Source organism: Callithrix jacchus, chromosome 4 (assembly GCF_049354715.1).
Source record: "Callithrix jacchus isolate 240 chromosome 4, calJac240_pri, whole genome shotgun sequence".
Taxonomy (NCBI): Eukaryota; Metazoa; Chordata; class Mammalia; order Primates; family Cebidae; genus Callithrix; species Callithrix jacchus.
Genome location: NC_133505.1, coordinates 99,911,142 through 99,932,938, shown reverse-complemented (window position 1 = coordinate 99,932,938; position 21,797 = coordinate 99,911,142). Strand labels below are relative to the sequence as shown.

The 21,797-nt window shown below is 35.8% G+C and overlaps 1 pseudogene; it reads right to left on the bottom strand.

Annotated features, from left to right (window-relative positions):
* Positions 1–2,719: 2,719 nt before the first annotated feature.
* Positions 2,720–5,459, bottom strand: LOC100413171 (nuclear pore complex protein Nup93 pseudogene; annotated as a pseudogene).
* Positions 5,460–21,797: the final 16,338 nt, after the last annotated feature.

The following is a 21,797-nucleotide window of genomic DNA, read 5'->3' as shown; positions in this document are numbered from 1 at the left end:
AATAAAGATTACAGTTTTAATTTTTGTCTTTTTTTTTTTTCCTTGAGACAGAGTTTCTTGTTACCCAGGCTGGAGTGCAATGGCGCGATCTCGGCTCACTGCAACCTCCACCTCCTGGGTTCAGGCAATTCTGCCTCAGCCTCCTGAGTAGCTGGGATTACAGGCACGTGCCCCCAGCTAATTTTTTATATTTTTTAGTAGAGACAGGGTTTCACTGTGTTGACCAGGATGGTCTCAATCTCTTGACCTCGTGATCCACCCGCCTCAGCCTCCCAAAGTCCTGGGATTAGAGGCATGAGCCACCGTGCCTGGCTAATTCTTGTCTTTTAATTCCATTTTTCTATAAACTTTTTGAAACCTTCTTGTACTTTTCTCCAGTTGCCACTGAACAAACATGTTGTTATTTTATCCTTTCATATTATTTTATACCTTCTTGTCGCCTAAGGAATTATCTCATACTACAGACACTAAAACTCACTTGGACATTATGTGATCCCTGTTCTAAGATATCAAATAACATATATTTTAAAGTACTAATTCTTTCAATTCTTTGAAGAGACAACTAAACTAGTAAAAGACGCACACCCTACATTTGAAGTTCCAGCATCTCTGAGACTTCTTGGTACAGGTTACTGATTTTTAAAATACAGGTGGTTATGGGGATGAAAAGGAGAGTAGTAGACCTAGAAGGCTATGAAACACTTAGTAGAAACACTTCCACTTCTGCAACTATCTTAGGGGTCTTGATGGCTGAGTCAAATAGATCTCCATTAGCATATCAAGAAGAACTATGCTTGCCAAAACTCTGCACTCATCATACTGCCCACAAGAGACACTGTTCTGCCATGATGACCTGCTCCACTGCAATATATCAAGAAACTCTGACCTTCTCTGATCTATATCCCCATTTTACTCACACGATCCATATTGAAATGTGAGAACTTGATATGGTTCGGCTGTATTTCCACACAAATCTCTTCCTGAACTGTAGTTGCCATAACCCCTATGTTGCACAGGAGGTATGTGGTGGAGAGTAATTGAATCATGGGGGCCGTTACACCCATGCTGTTCCCATCATAGTGAGTTCTTTCTCAGGAGATCTGTTGGTTTTATAAGGGGCTTTTACCCCTTTGCTCAGCACTTCTCCTTACTTCCAACATGTGAAAAAGGACATGTTTCCTTCCCTTTCCACCATGAATGTAATTTCCTGAGACCCCCCCAGCCATGCAGAACTGTGAGTTATTAAACCTTTTACCTTTATAAATTATCCAGTATCAGGCATTTCCTTATAGCAGCATGAAAATGGACTAAACAGTAAATCAGTACTGCAGAGAGTGAGATGCTACTATAAACATACTCAAAAATGTGAAAGTGAGTTTGGAACTGGGTAACAGGCAGAGGTTGGAATAGTTTAGAGGGTTCAAAAAAAAAAAAAAAAAAGGATGAGGTGGGAAAGTTCAGGAGATTCTAAGGACTTGGTTGAATGGCTTTGACCAAAATGCTGCTAGTGAAGTAGAAGAAATTTCTAAGTAACAAAGCATTCAAATTGTAACTTGGGTGCTATCAAAAGCATTTAGTTTTATGTATTCACAAATACATGGTTTGGAATCTGAACTTGAGTTTAGAAAAACAAGAGCAGTTCATTTCTTGAGTATTCTTACACATTCAGTGGCATAGAAAACATATAATCCACTCTTCCTTCCAAAATAAATACTACAACCAAGAGAAAATACTATAGAAAATATCTTAACTAGGGAAACAAATAGTACAAAAGATTGTAAATGACAAATTTAACAAATTATGTAGTTAAATAAAAGGTGATGGTAATAACATTACCAAAAACGGAAATATAATTGTTGATTCATTCTTAAAATTAAAGAGTTTAAAAGAAAAACTAATTTCCTGAAACTAAATTTCAAATCTGAGTTAACAAATTAGGCGTTAGCTATGGGAGAAAAGGAAAGTAAGGAAGTGAAAGTGCTTTATTATCATATGATGTGGCTTAGTAAATATTTAATTTTAATCTATAGGTAAAATAATATTTGTCAAAACATATCTATTTAAATATAAAGAAGGTAGGGTGCAGTGGCTCATGCCTATAATCCCAGCAATTTGGGAGGCAGTGGTGGTGGGATCTCCTCCTTCAGGAGTAAGAGACCAGCTTAGACAACATGATGAAACCCTGTCTCTACCAAAAATAAAAATATGACAAAACCCTGTCTCTTCTAAAAATACAAAAATTAGTCGGGTGTGGTGTTGTGCACCTGTAGTCCCAGTGCTCAGGAGCCTGAGGTAGAAGAATCATTGGAACCCAGGAGGCAGAGATTGCAGTGAGTCAAGATCACACCATGTCACTCCAGTCTGGGCAACAGAGTGAGACTCCATCTCAAAATAATAATAAAATAAATAAAATAGAAAGCATTATTCAAACGCTTCTAACAGAACAAAAAATTCTGCTATGTGCTATTTAAAAGACACACAAATACAAATAATAAGAAAGGCCAAAAAGAACAAAAATGGAGATATGTATTGGACAAAATAAATTTAAAATAAATCAAAAGCAGCAATGTTATAATTTCACTAAATGGACTTTAAGCAAAACCTATTCCATGAGTTAATAAGGAATATATGGTATAATTGGCAAAAATCAATGTTATTGACAATTACTTTGAACTCAGCAATATGGCAGAAAACTAAATAAAACAGTCAAAGAAATTTATTGGTGCTGACAAAAATACATAATATAGAAACCAAACCAAAACCCAACAGAAGCAAAACCAGAAACCCCACCTAGTGGGTCCATGTGCCTGATGTACTGACAGTGTGCAGACCCAGAAGCCCCCAAAGCATAGCACTTAATTCATGAGGACCTCCATCTGCACCAGCCATGCATTGGTGTCCCCAGACGTTCGGCAGGGTATCATTCCAGCAAAGGTGATCAGGGTTCGGGCTTGACTTCAGAGTTGAGAGTCGTAGTCCTCAATGACTTGCTGGGGCCTGGATGATGAGGATAGACTTGTCCCCTTGAGCCTCTTAAACTGTGTGAACAAGATGTTCATGGTGGCAAGAAGCACTTCTGAGAGGTTGTGCCTGATTTCATTGCTGAAATTTCTGAAGGCAGCCACTCTCTCTTCCACACTTTCCTGATTCAGGGGCACCAGCTTCAAGGGTTCAATTATATCAAAAGGTCTATCAATATGGCCACTAGGATACTCATCAAAAAAGGTAATCAAGTCCAAAAGAAGACATAATGTAGAGTCCATCAATTTATTTGCACTTATTTCTTGAGCCCTATACCACTTGGCAATGGAGAGCACTATGTTCTTCAGCCTCTCCTTGTTGGACTGTGGGGCACCGATCTGGTGGACGACAGGGCTCAGCAGTTTGCTCCTCAGCTCCAGTACCTTGTCAGCATTCTTGGCAAGGTCATATAGCTTTGCTGCCTCTTCAAATAGTCCCTTACTTTCTGCCATGGAAGCAACTTTGTTGATAGGCTTTGTGTCACTAGTAAATTTATCTATGACTCCAGGCTTTCTACTTCCATCATTCTCTAGTTTCTCAAGAATCATATAGAACTCCTGGCTTTCAATCACAAGCTCACTCACACAGTGCAGAAACATGTTTTCTCCTTGACTATCCTTTTCATCCCTGAGGAAACAGAAGTACTGAAGGGCCTCCCTTGGGTCCGTGAACTCAAACTTCCGGGTGTAGAAGATGAGGAGCTGCACAAAGTTCATCTGCAGCATGCAAGGAGGGTCACCAGGCTCATGGCTGAGTTGCTGAGCACTCTGTCTGGAGGACTTTAAAAGCAACTTCAGCTCAAACAGCACAAGTACCACATGGACAGCAATGGCAGCACAGCCACTCCATGTGGAAAAGAAAGGCAAATGCAGCTTCAAACTGTGCTGTCAGGAATAGGACTTGGAAGTAGAGGAAGGGCTGCTGGTTCACTGTAAAGTGTGACTCACCATAGTCTTCCCACAACTGTTTCTGGAACTGAGAGAGTAAGCCTGTCTTGTGGGGAGCTGGTGCTGTCACCGTCAAAACACACGTGTTTCAACTTCAGCCACAGGTAGTCCTCAGTTTTGTCCGCCACTTCACTCTGGTTCTCAGTGACATCACATCTGCCAATGATAGAGTACACAGCCTGTTTGTAGGAATCTGTATTGTTCCTGAGAGCCCTGCAGTAATGCAGCCGGAGCTTGTTTTCTGTAGCTGGGGACAATCTTCTGTCCTTGCTGTTCATGTACACCTGGAACAAGGTTTTAAACTCTCCCAGCTGGTGCTGGGCTCGATTAACTACCTGTGAAGCAGCAAGCAGGTCTCCACAGAGCATGCAGTAGTAAATCACTGCCCACACAGGATGACTTTCCACCTCTCCATCCTGTAGTCCAGGCAAGGGAGCTGTAAGTTTAATGTACAGGAAACTTCAAACCAATTAGTAAGTCCCAGGCACCCTGCCCAGTTGGGCCTGATGCAGATTTCCAAAGACAGTCACAAGGGTGTAATTCTTATAACTCTGTTCGAGGTACACCAAGGCCTGCCTGACAAACTCCATGTGCGCTTCCACGCAGCTGCTATTCTTCAGGGGGTCAGCTGCCGGTGTCAACAACACGTCTATCATTTGTTTCACCATGGTCCACATGTCAGAAATGTTCTTAACATCCAGCTCTGCAACAGAAGCACAAAGGTCCACCAGGTTAGGCTTCAGGTGTCCATTTACAATCTTCTCAGTATAGATATAAATCTGCTGGGTATAGGCCATCTCGATGCTATCCAGAGAGCTTCGACCATGGGTCCCACATCACTGATGTAGCTTGGCTCACTTTCTTGAGTAAGTCAAGGGCGTCTTCTCCTGACATCAGCAATGTGTGCAGAATTCGCTGTTTCACTTGCTGCCATTCAACCAACATTGACTCTGGATGGTACTCCTCAGCCATGCCAAAGGTCCTCTTCCGGGAATCTTCAATGACGGACAGCAGGGCATCGTCCTTCTCATTCTTTAGGAAGCCCTGAATGTCTGTGTCCTTCACAGGCTCTAGAGGCTCAAAGGTGGTGGCTGCACTCAGACTCTCCAGTTTCTGAGAGATGTGGGATATGTCAAGTCCCCGAGACCTGAGGAGAACTGATGCCTTGACATCTGCCGTCTCCTGAGACATGCATGTGAGGGAAAGGGAATGCAGCCACTCAGCAGCCTGCTGAATCTCCTGTAAGTTCCGTTCCACATGGGGAAGCTCTGAGATGCCCCCAGTCTCAGCAGCAAGCTGTTTAGCTTGCTGAAAGTGCTCACCAAACCCTTCAGTATCCATTGGAGATGCAGATCCTTGTACAACAGCCGTCTCCACCGCTCGGGTACTGGCAAGAGTCAAATTGTCTCTATTTGCAGACGACATGATTTTATATCTAGAAGATCCCACTGTCTCAGCCCAAAATCTCCTGAAACTGAAAAGCAACTTCGGCAAAGCCTTACGATACAAAATCAATGTGCGAAAATCACAAGCATTCCTATACACCAATAACAGACTTAAAGAGAGCCACATCAAGAACGAACTGCCATTCACAAAGAGAATAAAATACCTGGGAACACAACGAACAAAGAATGTAAAAGACCTCTTCAAGGAGAACTACAAACCACTACTCAACAAAATAAGAAAAGACACAAACAGATGGAGAAACATTCCATGGTTAGGAAGAATCAATATTGGGAAAATGGCCATACTGCCCAAGGTAATTTACAGATTCAACGCCATCCCCATCAAGCTACCAATGACCTTCTTTACAGAACTAGGAAAAACCATCTTAAACTTCATATGGAATGAAAAGAGAGCCCACATAGCAAAGTCAACTGTAAGCAAAAAAAAAAAAAAAAAAAAAGCAGGAGGCATCACATTATCAGACTTCAAACTATACTACAAGGCTATAGTAATCAAAGCAGCATGGTACTGGTACCAAAATAGAGATATAGACAAATGGAAAAGAACAGAGACCTCGGAGGCAACACAACATATCTACAAGCATCTGATCTTTGACAAATCTGACAAAAACAAGCAATGGGCAAAGGAGTCCCTGCTTAATAAATGGTGTTGGGAAAACTGGCTAGCCATATGCAGAAAGCAGAAACCGGACACCTTCCTGACACCTTACACTAAAATTAACTCCAGATGTATTAAAGACTTAAACATAAGACCTAACACCATAAAAACCCTAGAAGAAAACCTAGGCAAAAGCATTCAGAACATAGGCGTAGGCAAAGACTGCATGACCAAAACACCAAAAGCACTGGCAACAAAAGCCAAAATAGACAAATGGGACCTAATCAAACTCCACAGCTTCTTCACAGTGAAAGAAACAGTCATTAGAGTGAATCAGCAACCAACAGAATGGGAAAATTTTTTTGCAATCTACCCATCTGACAAAGGACTGATATTCAGGATCTACAAAGAACTAAAACAGATCTACAAAAAAAAAAAAAAAAAAAATGAGCCCATTCAAAAGTGGGCAAATGACATGAACAGATACTTTACAAAAGAAGACATACATGAGGCCAACAAACATATGAAAAAATGCTCATCATCACTGGTCATTAGAGAAATGCAAATCAAAACTACATTAAGATACCACCTCACACCAATTAGAATGGCAATCATTAAAAAATCTGGAGACAACAGATGCTGGAGAAGATGTGGAGAAATAGAAACACTTTTATGCTGTTGGTGGGAATGTAAATTAGTTCAACCATTGTGGAAGACAGTGTGGTGATTCCCAAGGACCTAGACATAGAAATTCCATTTGGCCCAGCAATCCCATTACTGGGTATATATCCAAAGGATTATAAATCATTCTACTATAAGGACACATGCACATGAATGTTCATTGCAGCACTGTTTACTATTGTAAACATTTGCAATAGTAAACAATAGTTTACTATTGTAAACTATTGCAAAGACCTGGAACCAACCCAAATGCCCATAGATGATAGATTGGACAGGGAAAATGTGGCACATATACACCATAGAATACTATGCAGCTATCAAAAACGATGAGTTCATGTACTTTGTAGGGACATGAATGAACCTGGAAACCATCATTCTCAGCAAACTGACACAAGAACTGAAAATTAAACACCACATATTCTCACTCATCAGTGGGTGTTCAACAATGAGAACACATGGACACAGGGAGGGGAGCATCACACGCTGGGGTCTATGGGGGGGAACAGGGGAGGGACAGCGTGGGGTGGGGAGTTGGGGAGAGATAGCATGGGGAGAAATGCAAGATATAGGTGATGGGGAGGAAGGCAGCACATCACACTGCCATATGTGTACCTGTGCAACAATTTTGCATGTTCTTCACCTGTACCCCAAAACCTAAAATGCAATAAAAAAAATTAAATAAATAAAACAGTCTCCTAGAGTTATATAATGATGACATTAAAATATCTTGCACATAACCTGAAAGATAAAGTAGAGAAAACTTAAGTAGATAAAAAATATTATTTTTGACCCATGGAGTCAATTAATTATGTATATAAATTTTATGCAATATATTTATTATTATTTAAATGTATATAACATTAATAAAACCAATCACTATGAGCTCATATTATACCTCAGCAAGATTTTAAATAAAGTACATACATTAATTCATTTAATTCTCACATTTACCTTAGAGTATGTACTAATATAATCTCCATATCATAGATGAATAAACTTATGCCTGTGAAGTTATTTGCTGAAGATCCCACAGCTCTAATTGGAAGAGGGAGGGTTTAGATGGAGGCCAATTGGTTCAAGTGTCTATGGAGTCAGCCATTATGACAGCAAAAGCATAAACTAACACTAATCTACTTAGAAATTTCAACAGGCAAAAATAAATAGTCATCAATGTGACACTGGATCAAAAGACTAAAAAGTTGCATTAAAAATTTACCTCATTTCAAAATGTTGAAGATTTGGCCAAGAAGTCCTCAGAAGAGAAAATATGCCACCTTAACTATTTTTGTTAATAAATGAAAAATATGTATATGTCAATTAGCTTGGTTTAATCAATTCTCAATAAAAACATATATCAAAATATCAAATTAACTCCTGAAATATATAATAATTATTATTTTCAATTAAAAATAAAATTATATTTTAAAAGATGAAATAATTCATAAAGCTTTTATAACTAAAATAGAATAGGACTGACATAAAAATGAACAAATGAACCTGATGAACAGTACAGCATTAAGATACATCCAAATATAGCTGGGGAGTTAACATAAAGAATTTTGATATTTGAATTTAGTGGTGAAAAAGCAGATCCTTAATAAAAAGTGATTAGAAAATATACTATGTATTTACAAATAAACAGAATTTTGAAATTACATACAAAACAGAAAAATCAATATGGATTACTAAAATGTAGGCAACAAAACTAAAAATAGGTGTATGTATATAGATACACATACACACAAACACAGAGATATTTAAAAGTCAGGAGAAAATGTTCATAATAGTCAGACTTAAGTAATTAAAAAATTAAAAGAATGTCTTGTCTTATATAAATATATAAAAATTTATAAGTTCTCAATGAGAACACATGGACATAGGGAAAGGAACATCCCACACCAGGGCCTGTCAGGGGTTAGAGGGTTAGGAAAAGGATAGCATTAGGAGAAATACCTCATGTAGATGACGGGTTAATGGGTGCAGCAAACCATCATGGCATGTGTATACCTATATAACACACCTGCACGTTCTAAACATGTATCCAAGTACTTAAAGTATAAGTTCTATAAGGTACAAAACAAAGCTAAAATGCAAATAACAAATTAAGATAATAATATTCAGAATATATTAAAAAGACCAATATCCCAAACATAAAACGTCACCTGCAATTTGCCTACAAAAAGATAATGATTTCTACAACCGGCAAAGAAAATAAAAGACTAGCCTGTGAAAATTGCTCAGCTTCAGTATTAAGGCCTCACAGATTAAGTAATAGTGCTATTTTTTGTTTATCACACTGGCAAAAATTTCAAAGAATTTTAGCATCCATACTGGATTCAGCTTATATATATCAGAATATATAAAAGAATTGGTTAACAGCATATATCGCTTCCTCTTTGCTACTCGGTCTCAAATTATTCTTTCCGTTATTGTACCAATTTATACTCCACAATCAGTATACAAGAGCACCTTATCACCAACATATAATTTGTTCAAAATTTCATTTTTGGTCAATCCTGAGTATGAAAGATGAAGTAGAGAATGAATAATAGTTTGTACATTCTTATTTTGTATGACTCATTATCAGTGAGTTTTAGCATATTTCATATGGTTATAAATCAAGTGGTTTTTCTATTTTTTGAATTGTTCATTTATATCCCTTACTCCCTGTGTGATTATTCCTTTATTGATTGAAATTGTCTTCCTTTTAAAACACAACTCATTTGATTTCCCCACTTGGGGCAAATTCCTACAAAGTCCTACCCCTAACCAAAGCATACAAGGATCTACATAGCTTGAACTCTGTCCCCTCTTACTTTCTTTGACATCCTCAACTATCACTCACTTCCTTTTTCCTTCCCCTCCAGCCATACTGGCGTCTATATTTCAAATTCGCCAACAAGTTTGAAGGTTAGATCTTCTGGAACAGCTCTTCTGTCTACCTGAAAAGTTAGTACATGAAAAACCAACACGATACTTTCATAAGTCTTTGCCCAGATGTAATATTCTCAATGAGGTCAATCTGACCACTTGGCCCAAAACTGCAATTTACCACCTGCAATTTATTATCTCATTACACTGCTCTGCTAGCCCATCCACCCACAGCCCCCAACATAGCACATAACCTATCTAACATCTTTAGTCTCTCTTAGGTAAGGTGTAATTCCCAAAAGACTGAAATCTTCTTTTCCTTTGTTTGCCTATTTATCCTAAGAGCCTATAAAAGTGCTTGATATAAAACAGGTACTTAATAAATAAATGTTAAAGAATAAGCGATTTTAATGATGTATGCATGTACATAGGTGATTTTTTGTTTGTTTTTTTTTACTTTTTATATGTATCGTAAACTGCACTCTTTGGCAAACTTTTTAGCTTTATTCGTGGTTTTTTTGTCATAAGGAAGTTTTAAAAGGTATATTTTAATGTAGTTAAATTAAGCAAACCTATTTCTAATTGTTTGTGTTTTCATATCTTGTTTTTAACATTTTAAAGTTTTACTTTTAACATTTAACTTTTTCTGTAAATATAATCCATTTTAATGCATGGTATTTGAGTATTTTTTCTTATAAAAACCCAGTTTTCCCAGCACAATTGTTGAAGGGTTCATTCTTTCTCCACTGAGTTTTTACCATCTCTGTTATATGTCAGCATTCATATAGGCAAGGATTTATTTTTCAGTTATTTTGTTCAATTTTTCTATTTTTCTATTTCTTTTAATCATTTCATCTGCAAATAATGAAAGATTAATTTCTTTCCTTCTTATACACTGGCTCCTATTTAATCTAGAGTATTTTTATATATTATTTTGTAGATGCAGAATATATGTAGACACACTTAACTACATAAGCATATGTAATATATATTACTTATAATACTAATATTATCAGTTATCAAAGCCATATTTTTAGAATGAACAATTTACTTTATATGTAGAGGTCATGCTGTACTAATTTGAGAAGGCTTGGCTCTGCAAGTATTTTACATATATGTATTATTTTAGATATAAAATAACAGAAGGCACAGCATGATATAATGAATAATACTTTTGCAAGGACATATTTCACATTTTCTATTTGAAAATTACTTTAAAAGACTTGAGCAATTCAAATATGCAATACTGCTCAATGATTAAAAATGTAGTTATTCCTACCATAGAGGAATTTTTAAGTGAAGGAATATAAAATCCCTTAGTAGAGGAGATATGATCAACTGAGAATGTTGCATTTGTGATTATAATTCTCTTAAAATCAATATTTGAGAAATGTTTTTACACCAGTTACTAAATGAATTATTGATTATAAAATGCCTTAAATGGTTTTCAGGTTTGATCAATTGGTAATATATCCACATAATATTCAGACAAGGACCACCGTTTCCATGCTTATGCCTTTCTAATTTAGAGAGAAATCAGAATCAAAGTTTTTGCTCAATATTTATTTAAAAATATAGAATGTATCAGCCTCTGTCCTTTGGCAACATAGCCCATCATTTATTAAACAAATTATAGCACCTATTGGGCACTGGGAAGTGTGTTAGACCCTGAGCACACAGTGGTGAACAACAGTGGCGGATGCTCTACCTTTATGGAATATGTAATCTAAAGAAAAATGTAGAAAGAGAGCAAAACTTGAGAAGAAAACTAGAGACACAGAGAGACACAAGTGAAAAGTCTATGTGACTTTGGAGGCAAATATTAGATAGATGTACCTACAAGCCAAGGATCACCAAGAGTTGCCAGCAACCAGAAGTATGGAGCAGATTCTTACTCAGAACCTTGAAAGGAAGCATAGTCCTGTTGACAGCTTGATTTTAGACTTTTGGCCTTCTGAATCATGAAAGGAAAAAAAATTGTTGTTTTAGGTAACCTAGCATGTGGTACGGTTTTCCAGAAGCATTTAGAAACTAAGCTAGCTAGTCACTATTATATTCCATTTAAAGATAAGGAAATCAAAGCCATGTAATGAAGTGATTTGTTCAGTTAGAGAGTTAGAAAGTGGTGAAATTGTCTCAGGAAGTTGGACTCAAGAGCATACATTTTAACCACTTTGTATTCTACATAGGTGAACACACAATCCTAAAACTTCTTTTGTAGATACTTACTGAAATGCTGTTATGTTCCCCCAGCAATTCTAAACGTTATCAATGCAATAATAAAGAAAACAGAAGAAGCATCTACAGTTTGTTATAGTACGAGAAGTCAAAAGAGTTAAGAAAAATCTATGTGTATTTTAGATATTAATGTTAAAAGGAAAATAAGACAGATAATAGGGATAGAAAGATGTGATGTGGGTGTGTTTTAAATTGTGTGTGCAGAGAAGATCTCACTCTTCACATCACATTTGCGTGAGTATCAAAGAAGAAAGAAGTGTATTCACATCTGGGATAGCAAAGTGCCAGATTGAGAGGAAAACAAATACAAAGGTCCTAAGAAATAAGTATGCCTGAGTGTTTGCAGAATTAGAAAAAGGCCATTTTAGATGGAATGGGGTATAATGATTAGCAGAAGTTGTGGTTAGGCAAGAGTTAAAGGAAAATATTTAAACTGAAGATTTATATTATTACATAAATCCATGGGATTGTATACTCATGCAATGGAAGACTGATAGAAAAAAGAAGAGACCCATATAGGCTAAGGTCTGAACACCTCTAATTTTAAAAGGCCAGGGAGATGAGAAGGACCTGACCCAGCAAAAAGAGATGAAAAAGTAGCTGTAATTTAGCAATTAGAACATCCAAGATGTCTTGAACTGGAAGACAAGTCTATTCCTCTACAAGGAAGTCTTATATGTCAAGTAAAGGCCGGTCGCAGTGGCTCACGCCTATATCCCAGCACTTTGGGAGGCCGAGGCAGGCAGATCACGAGGTCAAGAGATCGAGAACATCCTGGCCAACATGGTGAACCCCGTCTCTACTAAAAATACAAAAAAAAAAAAAAAAAGCTGGGCGTGGTGGCGCGTGCCTATAGTCCCAGCTACTCGGGAATCTGAGGCACAAGAACTGCTTTAACCTGGGAGGTGGAGGTTGCAGTGAGCCGAGGTTGCGCCACTGCACTCCAGCCTGGAGCCTGGTGATGGAGGAAGACTCTGTCTCAAAAAACTATAAAATAAAATAAAAATGTCAAGTAAAGTAGCAACTCGAAATATGTATCAACAATCCTTATATAAAAATTTCTATTTATACTTCATATTCATAATCTATGCATATACAATTTCATTCAGAAATACTGCAAGAAGAAAAAAAGACCACTTACAATAGTTTTCAAAACCAATTAGTTCATAAAATTTTGTATCATTTTCTTAAAGGAATACAGGTAACAATTTCAACAAAACAGCAAAGATTAGTTTCTATGTATGATGGGAATCATAAGGCAGGTAAAATGAATGTCACTGCATCATTTATTCCTTTTAACTTTATTCCATGATTCTTCCTTAGGATGGAGTGGCCGTTATTCCCCTAAATGACTTGCTTTGGTTGCCACATTTGGTTGCCTTTATATTTAGTCAGTATCTTGATACTGGTAGGTACATTAGCTTCTCATAACAGGATATATTTTTTAAATAACAAAATGATATTTAATTTTCTTTTAAATTCAATTTATTTTTTAAACATTAAACTGTGAGCAGAGGTCAAAAGTATGATCTGTGATTATAAAGCACAGGAAAGCCAATGGGTTGATGTAAGACTGGACTTATAACCTTGGCATTCTTCACCTAATTAACATTGTACTCTTAAGAGCTACTGTTCAGAAGTAGTAAAGGGTGTTTGTTAGGTTCTAGTTTAAGTACAGTTTTATGTATTTTATCAGTGACCTAAATAAATAAATGTGTGAGTTGGCTAGCCCTTTAGAGGAGAAGATTATAATTCAAATTGACCTTGACAAGTTGGAAGAGTAGTTAGAAATAATGAAAATATTGAGGTCATGTATAAAGCAGAAACTACTCTAAGGAAAAACATAATACACACAAGACAGAGAATGACTAGTTAGGCATGAATGTGGCAGAAAACAACCTAGAGATCACAGCAGACACAATTTGAACATAATTCAGCTCAGCAGAATTATTTTTGTGGTTTGAACACATAATGCTGAAATTTATTATTTCAGTAGGGTATTCTGATTAAATATTATAAGACAAAACTTCAACTACCTTTTTCATTGATCAGTTTCATGTTAAAACAGTGTATCAAACTTTGGAAAACTGAAATCTAGAGAATGAATAGAGTACCCAAAAGATGGAAATAAGATTTAGTTGATTAGAAAACTGGAATTTCAAAGAGGCAATAGCATTATTTCAGTTGTTTGATTTTAAAGTAATGATTTAATAACCGCCTTCCTAATTAAAAGTGGTGATTTTATGAATTGTTGACCAGCTGCTTTCAACCTTCATTGCCTTCAGAATTCTTGTTAGAATTTCAGAAAGGATAATAAAAATTGATGGTGAAACAAATCATAGCTTAAGAAAAGAACATAATGTGGCATCAACTAGCATGTCTTATTTTTTATTCTTATTTAATGAGAATCAAGGTGTGAATTCGGTGTATAGACAGTTAGGTCTGAGCAGCAACCTTTCCCGACCCCATTTCTTTCCTCAATTCAAACTTGGTCATAAGTGGTGTAGCATCCCTCTGTACCAGTATGCATTTTGTTAGGAACCAAGTCATTAATTACTATGTCAGTTTTTTCAGTACTAATTGCAACGAGCAAACAACATATTAAGAGCATTAAAATTAATTTACAAAAACTCAATTGCACAGAGATAAGTTGAAATTTATCTCCGAAATGCAGTCTTTACTTTGATATATGACTTATAGTTAAAACGTTTCATATTCAGTTTTCCACTCTCAGTTTTGACCTTGTAGAAAGGCCTAGTTACATGTAGAAACAGAATAAATTATGTCACTGATGTGATTTAAGTGATTTCAGAAATGTGCTTAAAAATATTTCCTTCATATTATTTTACTGGTTTGCCCTTATGTTGAAACTCTTCACAATTAATATCATACTTTCAGGCACTTACTGAGGATATTTTATATTTTAAGTGGGCTAAAGGAGTTTTATCTAAGAGGTGCCATGTATTTAGCTAGCTGTCATTTTGACATTGAGTAGTCCCTACTTAACTGCTGGGGATAGGTTCTGAGACGTAGTAGGTGCCTGAAACCACAGATAGTGCCAAAACTTATATATACTATTTTTTTCTATACACACATACTTATAATAAACAATCATGTTTTCACTTTAAGTAAGCACCTTACAGATTGTCTTTGGCAATCTGAATTTCCAGCATCACTACTCTTGTGCTTTGGGACCTAATAATGATATCATAACAGCCAATCTGATAACCAAGACAGCTACTGAAATGACTAATGTATAGGGTGCCTACATGGCATATCTATACTGTACAAAGGGATGATTTGCATCCCAGCTGAAATGGTGCTGCATTTCATCAGGCTACTCAAAATGGCACACATGCCATTTAAATATTGCAAGTGGTTTATTTCTGAAATTTTCCATTTAATATTTTTGGACCAGTTGACCATGAGTAAAAAACCACCAAAAGTGAAACTGCAGAGAAGATGGGACTACAGTACATAATTCTTTTCCTGATTAAATTTGGTACCTTTAGTTGTTTTCCCTGTCACCAGCCATCACAGGATTTTACAATAATTGTTAGTTGGAGAGAGAATTTCTAGGAGGTAGGGAAGAAAAGAATTAGGTCTACCTAGCAATTCTTGGTCCTTCCCACATATGGGCAGACAGCCCTGGAGGCATAGGAACACGGGCTATAAAAGAGATAGAAGGGATCTGAAAAGATAAAGCAGAAGATTCTTAAGCTATCACCCATTTCAATATTTTGACAAAGGTCAGCTATTCTTATAGATGTGCCACAGACATGGCAGAGATTACCAATGCAGTATTTTATTTTCTTAAAAGATGCTGGTAGGATATTATGTAATATTAACATTTTCAGCGTTTGAAGGAGTTCGTATTTGTGACTTCCCCTGTGAGTTCTCAGGGAAGAAGCGGAAAGCAAGGTGAAAATGATATTCTTGAATATGCTACTTTTCTCTGGAACCACATAAAAAGCATATAGATTGTTTTTTAATAAGTTGTAGCTCTATCAGTGTTGAGAACTGAAAGCATTCTGGCCTTCAATTTTACTCCAAAGTTATCAGATTCCTTTGACTTAAAACATTTTTAAAGGAAATTAAATTAAAAAGAATTATACAAAGCATTTTATAATAATTTCAGAAACGTAAACAATTCTCAGGAATATTAGCATTTTGATAACTGAATAAGTCAAACACCATATGCTCAAAGAATCTTCTCAATGCTGGATTTATTGACTACCTAACCAATCATCCTTCAAAAATCATGACATATAAATAAGAAATAAATTAATTTTAACATTCAGACCAGTAGAATTCAATCGTATGTGTCCATACATTCATTTCTAATGTGTAGCCCATATTTTCCTGCCTTCAAAGAGCTTAATGTCTGAAAGGGAAAGTAGACCCATGAAGCAAAAATTATTCTACAGAGTGGAAGATGTCTATAGTAGAGAAGAGGAGTGGCATGAAACCAGATCAAGTAATTGCAGAAAATCTCACAGAGGAAATACTTTACACATGAAAACACACAGCTGCACACATTGTGCCATTTATGCCTTTCATGCTTTTGTCCCTGCTGTCCCTTTTGCCTAGAATGTTATCCTTTTTTTCCATTGTCATCTCCATAACTGCCTTCTTTCCATGAAGACTGAGTTCAGGTGGCTTTCCTAAAATACCTGGGGGCCCTAAATGTCCACATTTCTTTCTCTGCATGGCTGCATCAGGTTTTAATTATCTGTATATATTTCTGCGACTTTTCACAAAGTCAAGATCTGTTATGTTCATTTTTATGTATCTCTATATAGAAAATAATAAATAGCCCTCAACTAAGACAGAAATGAATGTGAGAATATTTCCATGAGGAGTGGTGCAGAAAACTCAATTCAAACAATTAGCTTGAGACAAAACAGGAATTTAGTGGTTTTTGAAACTCAAAAACACAGAGGTTCAATTCTTGCTTGATCCAGAAAAAAAATATTGCATTTATATTCAGTCTTTCTGTAATTTTTATCTCTCCCTCTGCATGTTGACTTCATTGTCGGGAAAATTTACATTGCTATGGAATAAAGGATAGTTTCTCCCTCCCTCTCTCTCTTTCCCTTTCTCTTAAAAATTCTTATAAACATCTTATTGTGTTTCAGAGGTTCTAGATGGTTATAATAATTTCCTCCAGTGCCAGGGTAAAAGAAAATAATAATAATGTGCCTTTACAACATATACACACTTAGAACTAGAAGTCTGTCAATTCTAAGTGTGGAAAACTGTGAAACTGTAGTATTTTTTCCCCCAGAGGAAAACATTGAGTCTGTGACCAGAATTATTCTGTCAGAAAACAATTGTTAAATACATTACATTTTCTTTTCCTCTTCATGCTTCATTTAGTTTATTACATCACAAAACCAGTAATTATAGCTATTAAGACCAATCAATAATCTCCAAGGCAAAAAAAGGGGGGGAAATAAAGATTAAATTTGATGTATAATTGGGCATTATCTTAAAAAGGAAACTGTTAATATTTTAAATAATTTTTTGATAGAAAGTACCTAACACCTCCTTTTCCTCTTTTATTAAATTATTAAAACATTTATTACTAACATTTTTTGTCACTTTCTGTGTGTTACTGTGAGTGATCAGGGAGACCAAAGGTTTAAAATAAAGAAAACCATTTTATATGAGGAAAATAATCAATTTGTTTATGAAGACATTAAATTTGAGATAAATGTTTAGTAGTAAAAGAGTTATTTGGTGCCTATTATGGGTCAAGTATTGTATATGAATTAGTGAGCCAAAGTCCCCAGTCCCGTGGAATTTATATTCTAATGATATTAAGAGACATTCAAGTTTATATTTATATAGAAATTGAATATGTAACTGTACCTCAGTGGAGATGCTTATGCTGGAGACATGTATTTGAGAGTCATTCATATGATCATCCTCCTCCCCCCATTGAAAATTGATGAAGTGACACAAGTCTATTTCCACCTCTTAGTACCTCCAGTCTCATTTCCCTGAGGTGACTTCTTTACTGGTTCTGTTTTTAGTTGTTGTTCTTCTGGTGGTTACCTCCATAATTCTAAATACTATCGTTATTTCTCTTTTCTTAATGTATCTGCTCAAGACAATATCTCTTGAGTCTCTAATAAGAAAGATGAGATTTGAACCCATTTGTATTATTCCCTGTAATATATGATCACCTATTTCTAAATTTAAAACAATATCTATGTCACTAGGTAGTATTTTTAAAAAATGAAAATCACCTTCAATTCCAGGAGCATTTAATTGTTCCTCATTGCTTACTGAATTATGTCAGGACATGTGATTTTGAAATTCAATTCAATGTCCATTAGCACTTAGGTCAATCATTTATGAGAATTCACCACTACTCCACATAGAAAGTTTCTTCTGGCTGGACACAGTGGCTCACGCCTGTAATCACAGCACTTTGGGAGGCCGAGGCAGGCAGATCACGAAGTCAAGAGATTGAGACCATCCTGGCCAACATGGTGAAACCCTGTCTCTACTAAAAATACAAAAATTAGCTGGGCGTGGTGGCACATGCCTGTAGTCCCAGCTACTCGGGAGGCTGAGGCAGGAGAATTGCTTGAACCCGGGAGGTGGAGCTTGCAGTGAGCTGAGATTGTGCCACTGCACTCCAGCCTGGTGCTTGGCGACGGAGCAAGACTCTGTCTCAAAAAAAAAAAAAAAAAAAAAAAAAAAAAAAAAAGTTGATTCTACCAATGGTTATTTTGTTGCTTAATCAATTTAATCAATGTTTCTACCACTTTGCTTTTGCTCATAATATTCCCTTTTTTCCTTAATCTCCACCTGTTGAGTTCCCACACATTCTCTCAGGTCTGGCTTAGATATTATTTCCTTTGACAAACCTAGTATCTCATAACCATAAATCAACTCTCTGACTTCTAGATCCTTATAGATTTCTTTTCCCTTATTTATTTTAATTTATTTACTTTTTAAATTATTTATTTAGTTTAAGACACGGTCTTTCTCTGTCACCCAGAGTGGACTGCAGTGGTGTGAACACAGCTCACTGCAGCCTTGACCTTCTTGGCTCAAGTGATCATCCCACCTCACCCTTCTGAGTAGCTGAGACTACAGGCGTGCACCAACTCGCTTTGCTAATTTGAAAAATTTTGGTAGAGACCAGGTGTTGTCATACTGTCCAGTATGGTCTCAAACTCAGACAATCCTCCGGGCTTAGCTTCCAAAAGTGCGGGGATTACACATGTGAGCTACCACACTCAGCCTTTCCACATTACCTATAACATACATTATATGCTTTCTCTCATAATGATTTCACAATTTAATTTTTCTTAATTAAATTGCAAGCTTCTTAGAATCAGGATTCAGGTCATCTTTATAATTTTATCCACTAGAGTGCCCTGGTGCAATATACTCTCCATATTCGTTAATAAATATTATTTTACTATTGAATGAATTTATGCATAAATATTAGGATCTTCCTGACATTAAAGGATGTTCTCAAGTCTTATTTAACTATATAATGTGTTATAATGTAGCTAACCTAAAAATATACATATTGTCAGAAAAATATGTTAATGGCACAGAAGGAGAATTGGTAGTATTTGATAGACAGCTGCCAGCTCACAATCACTATTTACATTTGGTGGAATTTAAAAAGTCAAGAAAATTAATTGAAACTTAAATGTTCAGGCTTTGATTATTAGAACAATTACACTTTCCACAGAGCCTTAAGGAAAAGAAAAATTTTCAGTACAGTTCAATTTATGTTTCCAATGTTTAAGTTCCTCGGAGAGGCAAATGAGGTCATTATTATGAAAAGATAAAATCTCCCATTTTGATCAGGAGCCACACCATTCAATTAGATTTCTCTAACAAGGAAAATAAAAGTGTGTTTATCTATATATATTTGTTATTTTTGATAAGAAAACTCAGAAAGGCATCCTACATACTACTATTTTCTCTTACTTTTAGCAAACTATCGTGTAAGGCACATTTTAAGAAAGATAAATATTGGAAACCTTCTTAAATGAATAGAAATGAAAAGAAACAATAAGAAAAGAGATAAAGGCTGAAGTGAGCCAAACACCAAATGAGACCCAAAAAAGGCAGCAGAGCATAGATTTCTGTAGTCTGTGTTGTAGGACTGATGTTTCTCCCCATTAACTCTTCCAGCATTTTCAAAACACCCAGAAATTAGTCATTGCAAGATGCCTACTGGAGGCTTTCAAAGCCATAGGGAGTGTTGCAGGAAGGTGGGAGGAAGAGAGTGATATTTTGCAAAGGGTCATGATGTTTACATTTCATTTTTCATTTGGAAAATGTTTCATCAAACTTTATGAAAAGGAAAGTTAGTTATATTATCTAAAAAAAAGAAAAAAAATAAAACATCAGACATGTGGGCTAGGCATCAGAGAAGCCAGCTACTCTCATAAACTCAGCATTGACCAACGTTTTCAATCCATGCAGGGGGTATGCTAACATACCAAGCTTCCTTTTCACTAGGTCTCCCCTTTGTAAGTCAAAACATGGGCCAATGAACCTAGAAAACTGAGCAGTGAAGATTCTAGTCCTTAGCTCACCACACATTACTGTGCATTGAGTAATTTGGGACCAATGTAATATTATTCTTAATCATTCTGTATAGAAAATGAAAAGGGTTGTTGTATCACAGGTGATAATGCCAAAATTCCAACAATTTGTTTTTTTTCAAGTAAGGGTTATATGTCACTGTAATTAAAGGCAGTTTTAGGGAACTAAGTTTCAGAAAATTTAAAGAAACACTTTGTAACATATTATTTTTAATTGGCTTAAGTTAAAACACAATTTGCTAAATGTACTCACAACTTTCGATTTAAAATCCAGCTATATCCAGTTTTTAAATAAAAGTGTCAGAGCATATTTTAAAGTACTCTTAAAAACTAACAAATTGCCATAAAATATGACTTGTTATGCATGCTTTCTGACATTCAGCAACTACAAGCCACAGGACTGCCACTCTAAGAACTCTAAGAATATGTATAGAAAAAGATGATACTAAAGCACAAACAAACGCATCACTATTTGGCTCAATTGGATGTATAAATAATCAACAAACACTTTGATTTGCATTCTTTATCATTTTTTTCCCCATTCAAAGCATAGTTGCTTTGAGCCTGAAACTTAGGAGTCTTTCCAGGTTCCTCCTTCTCCTTTGGCTTCCACACTAAATAGGCCTCTTAAATTCTACTGCAGTGTCCTAATATCCCTGGAATTCATATTTCTCCTTTTCTATTTCTAGTGCTTGCTCCAATTCCTCTTTTTTACATCTAAATGATTACAATAGTACTTTTCTGGTCTTGCTATTTCTAATATTTGTCCAGACCCTCTCAGGACCAGCAATTGAATGGTAGTGGCAATATGTGTCAACAGAGAATGAAAAAAATAAAAGTTTCAAAACACTGAAATGATGTACATTTAAATGTAATGTGAATGTTTTATTTAATTTATGTCATTCTTTATATTTCTTGTGCATTGCTTGTTTTCTAATATAATTACAAATAGTTTCAATTAAGAAAAATATTACTATGGCAAATGAATGATCTATCACTTGAAACTGATCAGGCTTGTAATTATCCAGTGGCACTCAGTTATTTACACAAACAGTAAAGACTCGCCAATGTGAAGTATAAGACATTTAGATGTGACTTCTTCCAATATTTTGTCTACATTTTGCAGATGTTAAACATATAACTTACGGTCTAAATTAAGACAGATTAATAGTGGAAAGAACTCCTCTTAAGAAGTACAACTGAATGGCCTAAATCGAGACTGGCCAAATAAATAAAACATATCCCTGATTGTGCTTTCTTCTTCTTGTTTATGTGTATGTAAGAGGGGTACAAATAATTATATTTGCTTTCAGTTTTTCTTCATATTTTACCTTATGTGCATTATTTATAACCTGAAATATCTTCTTATTTATTGGGATGTCTTTCT